This window comes from Cyanistes caeruleus, chromosome 3 (genome assembly GCF_971803275.1).
Source record: "Cyanistes caeruleus chromosome 3, bCyaCae1.hap1.1, whole genome shotgun sequence".
Classification (NCBI taxonomy): Eukaryota; Metazoa; Chordata; class Aves; order Passeriformes; family Paridae; genus Cyanistes; species Cyanistes caeruleus.
In genome coordinates this window covers 70,594,377-70,611,697 of record NC_141703.1, presented here as the reverse complement: position 1 = coordinate 70,611,697, position 17,321 = coordinate 70,594,377, and the positions used below count along the sequence as shown (strand labels likewise).

Genomic DNA, 17,321 nt, shown 5'->3' with positions numbered 1-17,321 from the left:
CCATTCAAATTAATTTCCATTCCCATTATTCTATCAGCAACCTGATAAAAACACTCCTTTAACTTCTGAAAAGATCTATGCAAAGCAGAAAGAAATAATAAATCTATTTGAAATGTAAAGATAAACTGAAATATGCACATGGAAACTTCCACGACCGATTCATAAGGAAGTGATGGAGGGAATGCCTAGCTCCTAACATCTATTACATGAAACTAAATTATTTTTTTATTCTTTACAAAGATATTCAAGAATTCTCTAATGCAGAGAAACATCATGAACATACAGGGGAGCTGGGAGGCAGATAAACAGATCAAGAATAGCTCTGTGTGCAATACAGGGCTGTTGCCACCACTTGAAAGGAGATGGAAAGCAAGGTGCAGTCATTGAAAGCAAGGCATCTTTGCTTGTCGCAACATGAAGAAGTGTACTCCTCTAACCACTTGTTCTGTAATCATCTATACTTGGGTAAAGGCATTCAAAAATTTTTGCTAAACTTTTCTTGAAAATGAGCATTTCTTTACTCTCCCAAAGATTAGAAATTTCCCAAGGAATTTTGAAAACAAAGTTCTGAAATATTACTGAATCCTCTTAACAAGTTGTCTAATATATAGCCTCCCCAAAAATTATTAATAAATACAGCTGTTTCATTTTGAATAGATGTTTTATTAAGTTTATTATGTTTTTCATAATTTTTATCTTGTGAACACCTTGAGGTACCTCTTGTATGTTCTACTTCTCCACCAAACCAGGCACCCAAGACAGACCCTTTTTACAAGAAAATTTGCACCTTCTATTTGATGATGCTCCTAAAATATTTACCATAAAGCAAAACTAAAGAACCTTTTTCATTCTTTTAGAACATCTTTAAGTATGGTTTTATTTTTGAATACCCTAGTGTCATTGAAGACATCACCAGCTGAATGTTTTGTTTTGCACTGAATGTTTTATAATTGTATGAGTATTTCCTCATGACAGTAAGAATTGTATTCATAATTATGCAGACTGAGGTGTGGCAGATTCCATTCCTTGCTGAAATGAAGAAATAAACCTGTGAATGTTATCCACAGGCAATCAAGTTACATTCAATCAACTAATGAACACTTTTCCTGTGAGCATATTAAGTGCATCCCTGCATGAATGAGTATGAATAATGTCACTTACTGTTTCTGGAGCAGGTGACAGTTGAAGCAAGAGGAAAAAGTGAAGACAATTTCCCAAAAAGTATTTTCAGCTTCACAGTCTGTGCTTTTAAAATAAACCAAGTGTGGTAGACAAACCTTGACGAATTAAAACGCAAGGCTCTCTACCGTTCCACAAATCATGTAACAATGATAAGAATTTTACTTGGAGACCTGAAGGTGCATTATGTCAGCTGAAGGTTTTTTATTTTAAATGAAGCATCACTGAAGTGCTTGATGGGCATATATGAAAGGAAAAGTTTTCCTTTCTGATTTAATGTTCTATGTCTAAAGTCAATGGCTCATATTCTGAGCAGCATTACCTTCAAAAAGAGGGAAGGATCCATGCCATTTTACACCACATGATGATCTACTTCCTGCTCCTCCTCCCAAAACAATATTAGATATTTAGAAACACTCACTCCATTCGCTTCTTCTGATAAATGTATTTCACAACAATTTCTATGCAATTGTAATGGTTTTAAATATCTCAATGTATATATAAAAAAAATTGGTGGAGGTCACACAAGGAATGTATTAGATTACATCCCTTTACCTCTTTGAAATATTATAAATTTATCTATTACTGTAGCGCCTAAAGATTCAGCTTACCTTCATTTAATAGTTAATATAAGTAACTATATCCTAGAACCCTATGTTCAGTTTTCTAAAATTAATTTGTTCTGTCACCAGGCTTTGATAAGACTGTCAGAATGTAATTTTTTTGCTATACTTGCAGTTGTTCACATCAGTCTTGGAGGTTTGCACTCTCACATCACATACAGACTTTGATGAGAGGTGCATAAAACCTTAATGCTTAATTAATTAGTTGTTGCTAGTTGTAAATCACATTCTCAGGGAAGGGTCAAGAACAGAGGCCTGCTTGCAGGACAAGCAAAGACTAAGTTAGGCAGCACAAACTACAAGCATGTAAGAGAAGCCTTTCAGAAAGCTTTCAGAGAGAATTAGGTGCCTCTAATTTGGCTGAAGGAAACTGAATGGGAGACAGCTTCAGCTTAGATCCTCTCTGATTTAAGTCACATATTTTATCCTCATTCTACCACTAAAGGAAACACATTACCCATAGTTAAATGTTAGGATCAAGGGCCATCAGTTCTTTGACTAAAAATGTCAGAATTGTTGAGCTCTCCTGCCATATGAGACACAGAACTTTTCAATAACACTGTGTTGATTACAGCTACAGAAACTACAAGAACTTTAGCTGTCCTTGGGAAATGGAAAACAGGAAGGTTCAATCAAAAATGAAACCCCAATAATGAGCTTCATACAAGATCCAAACCTAGGGAGTGAACCCCATGTAGACAGTACTTGTTTTACTTGTATTCCTATTCTGCAATTATTCCCTTGTAAATTATTACATTTTGTGTGAAACCTTACATGTTCATTAGAACAGAAGTTGAAAGGAAATACCTCCAAGCTCCGGACAGTTGTGTGCATGCTAGAAGCACACTGTGCACAGATTTCTGCTGGAGCTTTCACTGCAAACAGGCAGCAGTAGAGGAGAAAGGATTCTGTTAACACCAGTTTTCCCCAAGTGTTTAAAGACAGCACTAAGATCCTTCTTATATATGTAGCTTTTGCCTTTGTGGATTTTACACTGGAAATACTGACACAGTAATGGCTGCATTCTCTTGCTCAGCATGGTGCTTGTTTTTCTCACATCACTGAAGGCTGGGTGTGGAGTGCTCGAAGTGAACAAGCTTAATGTCCCTTCTGCCAACATTTTTTAAAATCCTCTATATCATGGTTATTACACTTTACATGCAAGTATGTATTGCTGCAAGCAAGTGGTTAGTTTCCATTGTCTATTACTATGTTTTTATTGTCCATAATTGTCTTGCTAATTCATGACACTGTCTTATTGTTATTGTATAATGGGAATGATTATGTAAAATGTTCCAACATGCATGAAATTTCAGTGTTATAAAAATCTCATATAAAAAGCAAAACCCAGATGTTAATTCAAAATTGAATGTAGATTTCAGATATTTGGCATCTCCATTGTTTTTACTCCCTGAGCATATGGCTGAAACTTATTTTAATATACTCCGTTTCTCATACAAATTTTAGAAACTGAAAAGCAGCTATGATTAATAAAAACAATTCTGAGTGAAATTATGATGCCTGCTGAATGTCTTCTTGGGCATGTAGGCAATGACAAATCAATTTCTAGTATGCTTTGTGACAGCTGAATGTAGCTGTGCAACCCTTAAGCTGAAGCAGTTTAATTAAACCTTGGCATTTTAACAGAATAAAAGAAAATTAGCTATCCTATTTCATTTCCCTATAGTGTAAACAGAGTGTATGACAGGCATCTGTGTGATATATAATTAATCCCACCAGTCAAAAAATTATTTCAAGGATAGTTATGAAGACTTCAGCTCATGTATACAATAAAGTTTATATCCAAAAGTCGCTCATTATGTATTCCTCAAATTACTTAATGAGATGATTTATTGTTGTACACACTGCGAAAGAGAAAAGTATGGTTATATATAAAAGTAGATGGATTATACATTCATATTTGTAACTTCAAAGAAAGAAAACTAGAAGCAACTTGCACCTAACAGAACTAGAGAAAAAGGTCTGCAAAGTATATTTCATGTGCTACAAAAACTGTGTGTAAGGAAGAAATACTTTTCATTACATTTGAATAAAATATTTAATAAAATATTTATTCATTGGTTTGAAATAGGCATCAATGAAGTATGAAAAAAGCATAGCATCTTTACTAATAACACTGAATGACATCAAGGTATATTATTGAACAGCAATTTATGTTTAAATTGATTTTAATAAGCATGCAATTCATAATCAAGCCAATTTTCAGTTAAGTGATAATTGAACAGTGACAGCAGGGTGACATACTGCTGCACAGTGGAGCAGAAGCAGCAGAAAGAGTAAAGAAAGTTTCCACATATATCCTGAAGGGAAAAAGAAATAAGCACATAACAAGTTCTCAGCTAGCCAGGAAATGTTTACTAAAATTTCAGATTCCGTAGGGTGTTTTAACTGGCTTTCAGCTGCTGCTCCAGAAGGACAGTTGTCTCCTACAAATCCCATAGCACACCATTTTGATCCCATGGCTGCCTTGGATATACTAGAGCACACCAGGCCCATTTGGTTGTGTAAGCAAATGAATCAAGGCCCAGGTCCCCGCTGATGATCATGGAAGTGTAAACCTTTAGTTTACAGTTAGATATAGATGGGCAGGTTTCTAAATCTCAAACTGAATCCTATCCTTAGAACAGAAGTAAAAAAACAAACAATGGGAATAAGCATACATCCACATACAAGTGTCTAATGCCATTTGAGTTGTCTTACATTGTCCAAGAAACCCTTATGGGACAAAGGACAAGGAGGGAACGTGCACACTGCAGGCTGCCAAGTAGGATACCCCTAGGGAATATCAAAGAGCACTGGACCCTACAGATGGCAAATTGACAGGAGTTTCATAACATTTATTTGCCTGTAAGGCAAAACTGTGGCTCAGTGGTGCACCTAATCTTACAGGGCTCCTGATTTGATGTAAAGCCCTCTATTCACAAGCAGTCCTGAACCGACACATACTCAGAGCAACTTGGCCTCCGCAGCTCAGTGCCACAATCCCACCTGACCTGAAGTGAGACAGATCAAACAGCCCAAAGAACTCAACATGCAAGCTCTACACAGAGAACAGACACACAGCAAAGGTGGTGGCTCTATTTCTCCCAGTTGCCTGTAGAAATAAATGGACTTCTGTCTCCCTCATCACTTAGGAATATATCCACTGTGTTTACGCAAGTCAAGTTGAATTGACCAGTAGATACCATAAAGAGGGAGACATGCTCTTCTTGGAGGTGAACTGGGCTGGGAGGAGAGGAAACAGACAGATTGGAACACAGAAAATTCAGAGCAGATATTAAGGGGATAAAATTACCTTGAGGGCTATCCAAATTTTGAACAGAGAGGTTGTCTACAGATTCTGAGATGTTCAAGGCTCAGCTTCACATAGCCCAGAGCAACCTGACCTAATTAGAGCTACTTTAAGCAAGGAATGAATGAAGATGACCTCCAGAGCTCCTGTTAGAACAGAACTACTCTATGAAGTAATAATTAATTAATTTAATCACTTAATTAAAAAATAATGAATGAAGTAATTGCTCTATGAAGGCAATTTTAAGCATATGGCTTCAGATACACACATACTTCATTGACACTGGAATGCATCAGGTTTCAGTTAATCTTCATAGCTAATGGAGACTCTACTTCTTGGTCTGAAATACAGGAACTTACCTTAGGTTCCCTAAGGCACACACATGGTGCTATCAAAGATAGGATTCTCATAATGAAATCCAAAATAACAGAGTGGTTAACCAAAGAGCTAAGAAACAATGCCCACAGAAGGATATCTAGCCTTTCATTCCTTCACTCTTCAGAACTTCTAAAGAATTAAACCAATGTGCTCACAAACTCAGCAGTGGAAATACTGATCCTAGAAATAACAAGTTATTCAGGAACTACATTTATGCCTATAAGAACACTGAGGGTTGAAAAGTTGAACCAGAACTGGGAGTAGTGGGAGTTTACAGGAGATTTTAAACCACTTTTCCTACATTATGTCTGTATAAGCAAGTCTCACCTCTACTACATTTATCCTAAATGAATTTATGTTTTGCAAAGAAAATTTATATCCTGCACTAGTTGCACAGAAGCAGGATATATTTTGTCATCCTTTTCAAAGCCATAATACAAGCCTGTATTTTGTTTGAGAAAAAATATGTTTAATACTAAAATAAAGGCTGAGATACTTTTTTCCTTTTTTTAACTGAGAAAATATGCTAAAGAATTCTATGATTTAATAGTGCCTTTCTTCCTGGCTATTTCATCTCAATTACCATTCCTGAATTCATGGAACTGGGCTTCAATTTTGAAAAGGTAGCCACAACTCTAAAGTAGCTATTTTATTCTGGCTGCCATTTGCTATAATTCCCTCCTTTTCAGTGTGAAATTATCTGTGTCTCTTCACTGTGTTTCAGAATGGCAGAAACACAGGACTGAGGGTTCTCAGAACATCCTGTATTCCTTTAGGAGTCCCAAGTGATCTGCCACACCAGAATCTAACTTCAGAATCTTTCTGAACTTCTGAAAGAACATAGAGCAGAAATTCTTCTATAAGCAGATAGGGGACAATTTGGGGTGCACTCTGTCACTAACTTCTCATAGAAAAATAGAGTTTCAAATATCATTATATCCTCAAGACTGAAGGGGAAAGTCACTTTAATTGGGAACAAGCAATTCTGAAAGGCTCTAAATTATTTGGGGATTTCATAACAGTCCAAATTTTTCCTTTCTGAGTCGGGACAGAAGCAATGGCACAGCAAACAGGGCACATCACTCTCACGTGTGAGACTGTGGGATAAGACCTGACACTAATTCTCATGGACTATTCTAAATGGTTTGATCTATAGGTACTATTAAAGGACTTCTCTATGCATTACTGTACATAAAGTAATGGTCCATGCTGTAAATATTTAGCCACATATATAACTGAATATATACTCAGCACAACAGCTGAAGTGAGTAGTATACATTCCTAACAGCCTACAAATAGGATAGAATTCATGGCCTATTCAAGATAATACTACTATGTATTAATTTGGCTCTATATGGATGGATGTAATTAGCAATATTTTATTTCTTTATTGTTATTTACTTTCCCTGTGCTCCTTATTGGGATGTGTGTTATCCATATTCTTAAAAGCAAAAAATAAAACAAAGATACACATACTAATATAAACTAAGCTTAAAATTTTATGACAGATATAAGATGTGTTGGCTGAGGTAATTCCAGCACAACTACCGCGCACTAAAAGAATGATGTAAAATAATGTTTCAGTGTAGTAACATAGCTGAAGCACCAGATTTATTATTACCATTACTTGGTACATTTAAAAGACGTACAGTGAGCATGAATTCATCTGGATGACACAAGAACTAGTGGCTCAACGAAATGATTCCTCTTCAGGGCTGTATGACATTCTTGCTAAAGTCTGAATAAGAGCACAAAAGAAATTTCAAAAGTACTGATTACTATTACAAAGCCTCCAAGGAATTCACATTTCCATAGATAGTGTCATGAAAGGACATTATTCAGCTGACAGTAAAGATTTGAAAATAAAATTGTTATGCCGCATGCATGTTGATAGCAATCTGGCAAGAGATATAGTATAATTTAGATAGAAGAAGTAAAACCAGAACAAATGCAAAGCAGAAAACCCCTGTTAACAATATTCTAAAGCCCTTTTTCAGAAGGATTTTAAAGAGCTTGCTTATAACCACTGCTAGAAAACCTACAGCAGAGATCCATCCTCTTTGTATGACTCAGATCCATCCTCTGTATGACTACAGAAAGAGACACTAATAATTTCAGGAAACAGTCCCATTTTTTAAAAAAAGAAAAAGATAAGTCTTAGTTGTTGTATTTGACCAGTTTAAATATAGTACACAATTTTACCATACATCAATGTGAGACAATTACTTTTCAAGCACTTCCCACCCTACTACAAATGCTTTACAGTAACAGTTTCATGCTTATGAACAACTTTTACCATGACACTACCAAAACACTTATCCAACTACATTGAATCACTGACTGATTTGGTTTAAGCAGGTAATATTAAAAAATAATTTTTTTAAAAAATTGTTAAAAAATTTACTTAGGGACAACATATGATCTACAAGACATTTTGTGACAAAATGGGTCATAATAAAAGGTTATTTTTAATGACCAATACCTTATTTAGGAGTGCAATATGGCATTTAAAATCTAATTATTTTATTCCTTTCTTCACAGACAGAGGGAAAAAAAGAGATAAACTAGCAACTGAGAAGAAAATAATACAATATAAATAGGCACAGAACGGGTAGAAATGAAAATTGTGTTCATTCTGCTAACAGTGCATTCATATTGGTCAGATCTAAAGGGTACAAAAAGACAAGCAAGATGTGTAGTCTGAATTAATTACAGTAAAATTGCATTGAAGCAAAAAATCGTTGAAAGAGTACATTCAAATATAAGAGGGAAAAAATCTTAAGAGGGGTGAAGGGAAAAAAGGAGGCAAGGAAGGCATGCAAAAAACTGCCTGCCAGGAATGACCAAGGAAACTATACTGCCTGTGTTTCTTCTTGGAATCCAGCAAGTTGGATCTAGCAGGTTTGCATTGAAAGGAGCCTTGGACTGAACCAATACCTACACTCTGGGGCCCCTCAGTGGAGAAGGCACCAGAAAAGGCTGCAGACCTCAGTTTATAAATGAATCCTGATTTTATTGCCTAAGTGGCTGTAGAGTTAATAGGAGTAGCAAGAAAACTTCAATCTTCAGAATGCTAAGGATACTTTTTGTTTGCTATATAAAGAGCATAAACAACTTTGAGACACAACCATGGATTCCAGATACAGTATGAAGAACAAAATGGACAACAGAAGAGCTGGAGAAGAACATGAAATTCTCATTTCAGGAGCATGAATTTCTCAGGAGCTCAGGGTTATAAGAAACAAAGTGCACTTCACAACTGAAGGTTGCCCATAGGTTCCAGTCCTCGAAATACCTAGGCTGGGCTCTTTTCATGGACACTTAGTCTGAATGTAGAATCACCTTGTCATTCTATCCTTGGATTTCAAGAGGGGAACTATTACCAATACCTGCCCATGGAACTTAGATAAAGCCCTGTATTTTTTTCATATGTTGTCAAGGGCTTGCTTTATGTTTTGTACAGGTGCTCACAGAAAAAGCAGGTCATTTAGCCACATATATGACACATAGTCACAGAAAAGCTTTTGGATCCTTTAGCCCAACCCACCTTGCATTTTTCAGACTTGAATTTACACAGCTGGGTGATGTCCAGGGAGATGGCCTCATAAAACAGCCCAAGATTTTTTTCTCAGAAGGAAGCTGACCACTCAGGCATAATCCCTGAAAATATTAAGAACTCTGGGGTTTGATTTTTTTGTTTTGTTTTGTTGTTAGGTTTTGGGTTTTTTTGTTTGGTTTGGGTTGTTGTTTTTTTTCTTGGGGGGGGGGCATCATTGCTTTTTTTTAAGTGCGCAAACTAGAGTATAGGATTTGTAGCATGAGCTACAGAGACCTCCCAGAGACAAGTGGGCTATTTCCCAGTCCAATATTCAGTTTTTGAAGGGTAGGGCTATGCTGGCAGATTAACATTTACATGACACATGACAGCACAGTGAGAAGTCATAGTTTAACCCAAAGGCTGCGTCTTTGGAGAACGATGACTAAGCTGCTATGAACCAGCTGAGTACAGATGGATCCATGCCGTCAGTATGAGCTATTCCCAACTCCAACCTTGAGCTTCTTTATTGGGAAAGCTGTTTAGCTTCTGTCACAGCTGAGTAGCAATCCAAAAAAAGACATAAGCAACATGGCCAGTGAGGGGTGGATGGGGGGGTGGGGACAGGTGAGGGAGGAGAAGGTGAACTCAACTGTTTACGTGATGGTATAAATGCCACAAACCTGAACTGATCAACATATTAGCCAGCTCTTAAAAACCCAAATATCCTTACATTTATATCTCACTCACTGCTTATTCCACTATACAAGCAATCTGTCTTCAAAAAGAAAATGGAGAGTCACTCAAAATAAATGTGTGTTCTTCAGGGAGTTTATAGCTGGTAACCATAATATAATATTTCATTTTCTGTGGAACAGATTCTTGCGCACAAGTTATTAGTACCATTGAATCCAGGTGATCAACATATCAAATTCTAATGCTGTCCCAGTGATTAAAGCATACTGTTAGAATTTTACCCATACCAATAATTTTTAAACTATACTTTGGATTTACAAATCCTTGTACATTATGGATTATGTTAACAAGCAAAGAATTTGTTAACAAGTAGATACTTTTAAGAAAGTGACTGAATTTTCCACTGATTTTGATGAAACTTTCTTGTTTATCCAGGACAATAACTTGCAGTACTTTAACTCAAATTCAGACACCTAACAGTTCAAGGAACTAGAAGAGATTTGTTACACACAACACGAAATACCAGCAAGCACCTATGACAGCGACCTTTCACAAAAGATTTCCTAATTAGCTACAGTCCTCATAATGATCACCAAAAAAAAAAAAGGGGGGGAGGGATGACAAAGCTCAGAAATAACTTGAAAATGCTGATCTCACCTTGTTCCATATATACAAGATTTTCACCAGTTCTGAGCAGCAGCTCCACAGGTAACTGACAGAGAACTTCCAACTCCTACGAACAACCAGCTAAACATTCATTTTTAACCATCATTATTTTGTCCAATACTAGAACAGCATCTGGAAGTCCAGACTGGCACACCATTTCCATGCAAGAGATGTAACATCCACTAGATCTCAGGTAACAACTCCCATAAAAATTTCTATATACATAAAATATGTAAAATTAGTTTTAGATGTAATTACAGTGACTGATGAGCCACAAGAAGAAAGATTCTGCACAATAAAGGGAAGGAGGAAAAACAAAGAGAGAAAAACAAAGGGAAAAATATAGATTACATAGCCCTACCCCAAAGCAGGCTAGGAGACCTCCTTTTTCAACAACACATTTCAGTGCACACACAGTAATTTCTACTCCAGTTTCACATATCCCAGTTTGTATCCCATCATATCTCAGGTCATTTTCCACAAGGGGCAGCAGACATTCCTGGGTGGCTCAGTTCAGCAATATGAACTGCCAGTCAGTAAACACTGAAGGCAGTGAGTCTGCATGTCCATACATGGACATATTGGGTTGGCTAAATGCTAAAGCTCAATTCAGTTCTCCAAGGACTAGGATGGTATCAAGTCTGTATGGAATACTGCTTTTACTGCTGGTCCTGGCTGGTCAGGATCCACTTGGCTACACTGGTTGTAAAGGTGAGTTTATTTTGGAGAGCTTGAATCTAACTCCCCATTACCCATGTGGGATGGCACATTTTTCCAGAAGATGCTAAGATATAATGCACAATTCTCATAGAAGAAGTTTCTGGACAGGGTGATTTCTATCCCACATAGAAGCAACACTCCCATGCCTTTCAACCAAGAAGTTTGTGTATTCTCCCCAGATGCACTAGCTGTTTCAGGCTGAGAATTGTTCTTTTGATCTCAGAGTTCCTTCTTGCCCAGAAATTCCTGCAGTGTTTATTCCCTACTTTTCCAATGCTTCCACTTGGGAATACTTTCCCTAATTAAAATCCCCTCTAAGTTAAAATCACTTCCTCAGTGACTCATTTTTCTAACCTCTAGGATAAGGCGCTAAACTTCCCCATACCCATCATCTAAGTTTCACATGTATTTCCTGCCAAGTCCAGCAAAATTCTGGCTTCCTCGGAATCCTTATTTCCTTAGTCTCTTCATCTTCCCAAAACTTGCCTTTGCTGACTTACAGGACACATTTCCCCCTTTGCTGCCCGACAATCCTTTCCTATTCTTTTCTTCTCTCAGTTATCAGTGAGATAACTTTGGTTATTGGTATTCAATCCTCCCTGCCTTTCTGAATACCCTTTCTGCAAAATTTATCAGGAAAAAATGTATTTATCACTCATCTTCCCAACCCACGTTACCCTTCTTCTTTGCCTTAGTTTCTTCTTTTCCTCCCCAATCCCTTTTCCTTCTCCTGAACTGCGCAAACCTTATTCTCACAACCTCCTCCGGCATCCTACTCCAGCTCCTTTTGTGCTCTCCACCACATCTGTCCTGTCCCGGCTCCCACCACTCATCCCGAATCCTCCTCAGCCCGTCCGTCCCACCCTGAGGCCGGCCCCAAACTCCATCCCCGGCCGCGGGCGAGGCGCGGCGGTGCCGGCCCGGCCCAGTCCGGCCCAGCCCAGCCCGGCCAAGCCGCCGACCCTGGAGCCGGCTCGCTCCGATGGAGCGCAGAGCTTTGGGATCGGGGCGCCCTCCAGAGGCACCGCCGAGCCCTGTCCTGCCCTGCCCGCCAGAGCCGGGGACCACGGCAGGGACGCGGTGCAGCGGAGACCAGGGCAGCCCCGCGCTCCACACGGCCGGGGAGCACGGCCCGTCCGCGGCTGCTCTCTGTCCACTCAGCTGCTGGGGCGGAGAGAGGGAGGGCACAGCTCATCTCCCGCCCCTGCTCGCCTCCTCCTCCTCCTCCTCCTCCTCCTGGAGCCCGCCCCTCCGTTCCTCCTTCCCTCCCTGCCGCGCCGGCGAGACCGCGAGAGCGGCGCCCGCCCCGCCAGGGCGAGGGAAGGAGGCGCAGCCCGCGGGCAGGAAGCTGGATGAGGACGAGTGTGCGGGCAAGGCAGCCCCTCGGGCATGAAGGGGACCGCGGGGACGCTGCCGTGCCCTGCAGCCGAGCGGGGACGCCAGGTAAGCGCCCCACACGCCTGCCCGGCCCGAGCCGAGCCGACACTCTTCCCGTGCCGGGAGAGGGCAAGCGTCCCCTGGAAAGTTGTCCTGCCGCCCGGCCGAGGAGCGAAGGGCGGGTGGGAAGCAGCCGCGGTGTAGGGTGCCACACGGGTGGGTGTGTTCGGCAGGAGCCGCTTGGCGCTCCGGTGCCCCGGGCTGTGCCCCGGGCTGTGCCTGCCCGCCGGGAGTGCGGCCCCGGCATCCCGCGGCCGCGGCGGCTCGGCGCTGGTGTCAGCGGCCGGGCCGCGCCCCGCAGAAAGTTTCCAGCGGGCTGAGGAGCAGGGAGGAGCGGGAGGGGATCACCGCGGGACGGGAGCGTGGCGGGGGAGAAGCAGCCTGTCTGTGCTGCCCCGGGCAGTGGGTGCCGCGGCTTCCCCCGGGTGGCAGGAGCGGTGCTGCCAGCAGGTCGCTCAAACTTGTCTCACTCCGGCGTCGTCTTCACTCCGGTTTGTTGCAGAGGAGCAGGATCGAGTCTCCTTGCAAGTGCAGTGTCGGCATCTTTACTGGCTTCATCTTGCTCTTCTGTGAAATTTACCTACCTTCTTGTGTCAGTTTAGATATATTTAGGAAAAACAAATTGCAAAGTCTTACCAGAAAGAGACGCAGAGCAGAACGCCTGAGTCTTCAGTGGGTTTGTTATGTTGTATGACGTAACAGTGAATGCAACTGCTGTTCTTTTTGGATCACATCTCGCTGGGGCTTTTTAACTGAGCGTCTGTGGATTAAGCAGAAACTTTTAGTGAAATGTGTGACTCATCATAACTCGGTTGGAGATCAAATCCCAGTTTTAATGCTTTGCAATTATTTTCTTTCCCATTTGCTCATAATTTATATAAAGGGCAAACTCGAATAGTTTGCTTAGTTCTTCTGAGAACTTTGAGAATAAAAAGTGAACAGAGTTCCACACAGAGGTTCTAGGTACCTTTGCTGCAAAGTAAAAAAACAACAATGAACCCCTTTAAAGAAAAATAAGCAAAACATCTGTACCTTAGGAAGCCTCCTTCCCTCCCAGCCTGAACAAAGATGTGTACATTGCAAATGCACTGAGAGTGGAAAGATCCAAGCTGTCTCAAATGAGACAGTTTCCCCTTACAGGGAATGTTCTGCACTAACTTGCTTGGTTATAGCTTACCTTAACTATCAGCTGCAGTTCTGTTTTACTTACAAATTTTCAAATACCAAGGTAATTCTACAATATTTGTTGCAAAATCTGAAGGAAAAACTGAAGTGCAATGAACCTAATTTCATTAGATCAAAGCAGTATGAGTAGCTTTTTGGTATGGGGTTTTTTTTGGTTGGTTAGATTATAATCTAACATATTTGAAACCAGATTTAGGGGAGCATTCAAAAGCAGACTAGATTTTGAAACGTACATCTGTTGCTACAGGTGATGCCTGATTGTTGAACATTGATAAGGCACCATACTTAAGGTGATTTTCAGGTTGGGACTTTATTCAATAGGCACATGAATATATCCCTTAAGAAGGTCTATCACAGTTAATGACCCAGTGCAGCTCTAAAACTTCTTTACATGTGTTTAGGCTTTTATTAATGGACTTTTATATTGTGTTAGGCTGCGAGAGGGCTGAGGAAATAGAATAGACATGTATAAAACTTGAAATGCTTCCCACTTTTCTGCATTTTGTTCACTGGTTGGGTTTTTTGATTTTTTTCTTTTTCATTGTCAGATTCAAGTGCAGCATCTCTCTGGGCTTTCATGCAAGCAGCAGGTTTTATTAAACATATGATACAACTTTCTATTGTAAAATGTTCTGTAGTTCTTACTTCCTTGAAAAGATAAGATATGACTAGGGAATTATCATTTTTCTTGACAGCATGACAGTTAAAACTTGGTTTGCATAGGAGCGAGCATGTATAGTGTATTAAAAGGAGATGTCATTCTGAACTGTCTGACAAACTTTTCAATGTGTTTTATTTTTTTTATGGAGGTGAATGTATTGCTTGTAAAATCACTGCTAGGATGTAACTAAGATGTAAGGATGAATTGATGTAGCGATGTTTGGTCTAACTTAGGATTTTTAGCATGGTTTTAATATTTAGAAACCAATGGATTTAGTGCTCCGTTCTGTAACCAGATACTTGAATTAATTTTATTCATATCAGCATCTTAGTTAAATTCACAGAAGTGCTGGTACTGTAACTATGCAGAGGTAGAATATGGATATAATATACTGAAGCAAAATGGTTTGTTTGCTAATGAGATATTGTTCTGATAACATGTCCAAATTGTGTATTGGTGTATAGGGATTGCTATCAAAAGCTGAGCTCATGTTAGGAGTCAGAAGCTTAAATGTGGCTGGGTGTTCAACAAATGTTCTTTTACAGTGTATCTTAAGCAATGCAAATGGCCAGGTGAGGGGAGGGGGACGTATAAAATGCCAGTAAGGTATGGAAGTGTTGGAAGTTATGTAAAGGGGGAATTGAGAATTTGGGGTTTTATTAGCTGTGATGTTTTTTTGTTTGTTGGGGTGCGTAGGTCTGTTTGGTTGGTTTCTAACACAAACATTTGCTCTAAATACTTCTGCTTTTGAAGGTAGTGCATACCTTGAAGATTTTTAGTAAAAGTGTACATGAAAAAACAGGTGAGATATTTGCTTTTACCTCAGAACTGTGGTTGCACGTGCAGCTTTTTTTCCTTATAGTTTTGTTTACAGGCCTTGTGCTGCTATATTTAAAGGCATCTCTTGAACCATGATAGAAAACTTTTTACTTCATTGTTAAACCCATCTGGTGTGGTTGGAGTAGATAAAATCATTGTGAAACTAGTTAACTGTGTTTAGTGTTTTTACAGAAGCAAGAAACTGATAAAAAGTGAAATGACTTAAGAAAATTGCATCTTAGTTACAAATTCATTTCCCAGGCACTGAGAAGTACATATGATAAATCTGTAAAAAGACAGGGCTAGATTTAGGGGAAGGATTCCTTCTGGTCACAACAAACAAGTAATATTCCAGCAGAATGAGCTTTTACTTTGCATGCACGTTCTGCGTATTGGTTTCCTCTCAACTGAAAGTTCAGCTGAATTCCTCGTAATTTCTTCCTATATTCCATAGGTAAAGAATGTTCTGTAAGGAACAGCTATAGCCTTACCAACAAGTAAACTGTAAAGATTGGCTTCAGTTCATGTAGTGTGTTGTCTTTTATGCAAGAATATGGTATTGCTGATCATTTTTATTCATGGTAACTCTAACCACCAAATACCAGAGTAGCTACATACTGTGTCCTCATCCAGTATTTTCTTAGCTGATAATTTTTAGTTAAACTATTCACATTCTTTAATAGAATCTTAATTTTCTCCTAGATCATGTTTTCAGTTTAACATGATTATTCTAACTCATTATTCTGAACTTTTTGTCCTGAACCAAGATTTCTAGTCCTAGCTTCTAGATCTCCTTGGTCTAATATCATGCTTAGATGTAAAAACTATACTTTGTTACTTCTGTTATTAATAAAGTGATTAATATCAATCAGGAAAGACTAGGGGAGCCTTCTCTTAATATGGTAATGTAACCTGTTTTCTTAATTAACCAGTCTAATGGGTTTCAGTCCATAGATATTATAAGAATGTATCAATATGGGTATTATTGTCTTTTAGAAACTACTATGAAGTCCAAAGCAGTAGTATGTATTGGTTTACGAAAGGTTTTGTTGCAAAATATCATTGCTTTAAAGGAAAGAAAGTCCCTTTTAATCTAGAAATTATTTTTAATTCAATAGTTTTACTGAGCAATCAAATACCTTTTCCAGAATGTCAGGTCAAAATACTCCTAGACAGTGTCCCTTGCAGTCGTATCATGTATACTATTTGTAATTAAAATGCTGTACACAAACCTCATGAAAATGAACAAGGTGATAGAAGTGCTAGTTTTACATTTTAGTTCCTGACAATTATTTGTAGTAAGTAATTTTAGTCACCAAGTAATGGGGAATAATATATTGAATTATTGAGCTGTTTGATTAACTAGTATGTCTTAGATAATTTTTATCATTCAAGTTTCACATTTGTACATGTTTATGAAAACATTCAAGGAAAACTAAAATAGTGTTATAAAAACTGATTTTCTATTAGGGGTGTATGGCATTGAAAACCCTAACAGTCTTTTATGAAATTGCCATAATATGAAATTTGATGTTATATTTGCCTGTTTTCTATGAATATGTAGAGTCTTAGGTTTAACGAAGTGATTCTGAACATCTAATTATTTTTTTTCCACTTGACTGAATTGAGTCACTGTGATGTTCCAAATTAATATATTTGTCGATATTGCTGTCAAGTCACATTACATGTATCAGCTTCTGAAACTGAAGAATTACTTTTGGAAACTTCAGTATATGTGAGTCATAGAAAAGTACCTAAATAAATTCCTGGCTTGTGGTTGTGCATTAAGTATTCTATACTTCTGAGGATGTATTTATTATAAATAATTCTGAAAACTTCATAATATCATGTCTGTATAAATCTGGAGAGGTAGCTTCTTTCTGTTTTCTAAGAATTGTACTATGTAATTTGAATTTTGTATATTGAACACATTTGCTTTTATCAAAGATACTGTAAAAACATTGTTTTCTATGTTGTGGAAAAGTAGATGGCTTTTCGAATAGGAGTTTTGAGGAAAAAGTTCCAAGATTCAAGAAATTGCTCAATGTATGCTGAGAACCCCATTCATTAATCTAAAAATGACATAATAACATTTATAAGTTGATTCTA

At 38.7% G+C, this 17,321-nt stretch overlaps 1 protein-coding gene across 12 annotated transcripts in view; it reads left to right on the top strand.

Annotated features, from left to right (window-relative positions):
* The first annotated feature begins 11,982 nt into the window (after positions 1 to 11,982).
* The window catches only part of SGCG (sarcoglycan gamma), a 106,869-nt gene continuing 101,530 nt past the window's right edge, over positions 11,983 to 17,321 (top strand). For 6 of the 12 annotated variants that reach the window (XM_086881831.1, XM_086881828.1, XM_086881833.1 and 3 more), the window contains exon 1: positions 11,983 to 12,553. The gene's annotated coding sequence lies outside the window, so the exon portion shown is untranslated. The remainder of the gene's footprint in view (positions 12,554 to 17,321) is intronic. The other 6 variants (XM_086881839.1, XM_086881834.1, XM_086881837.1 and 3 more) reach the window with 1 other exon arrangement.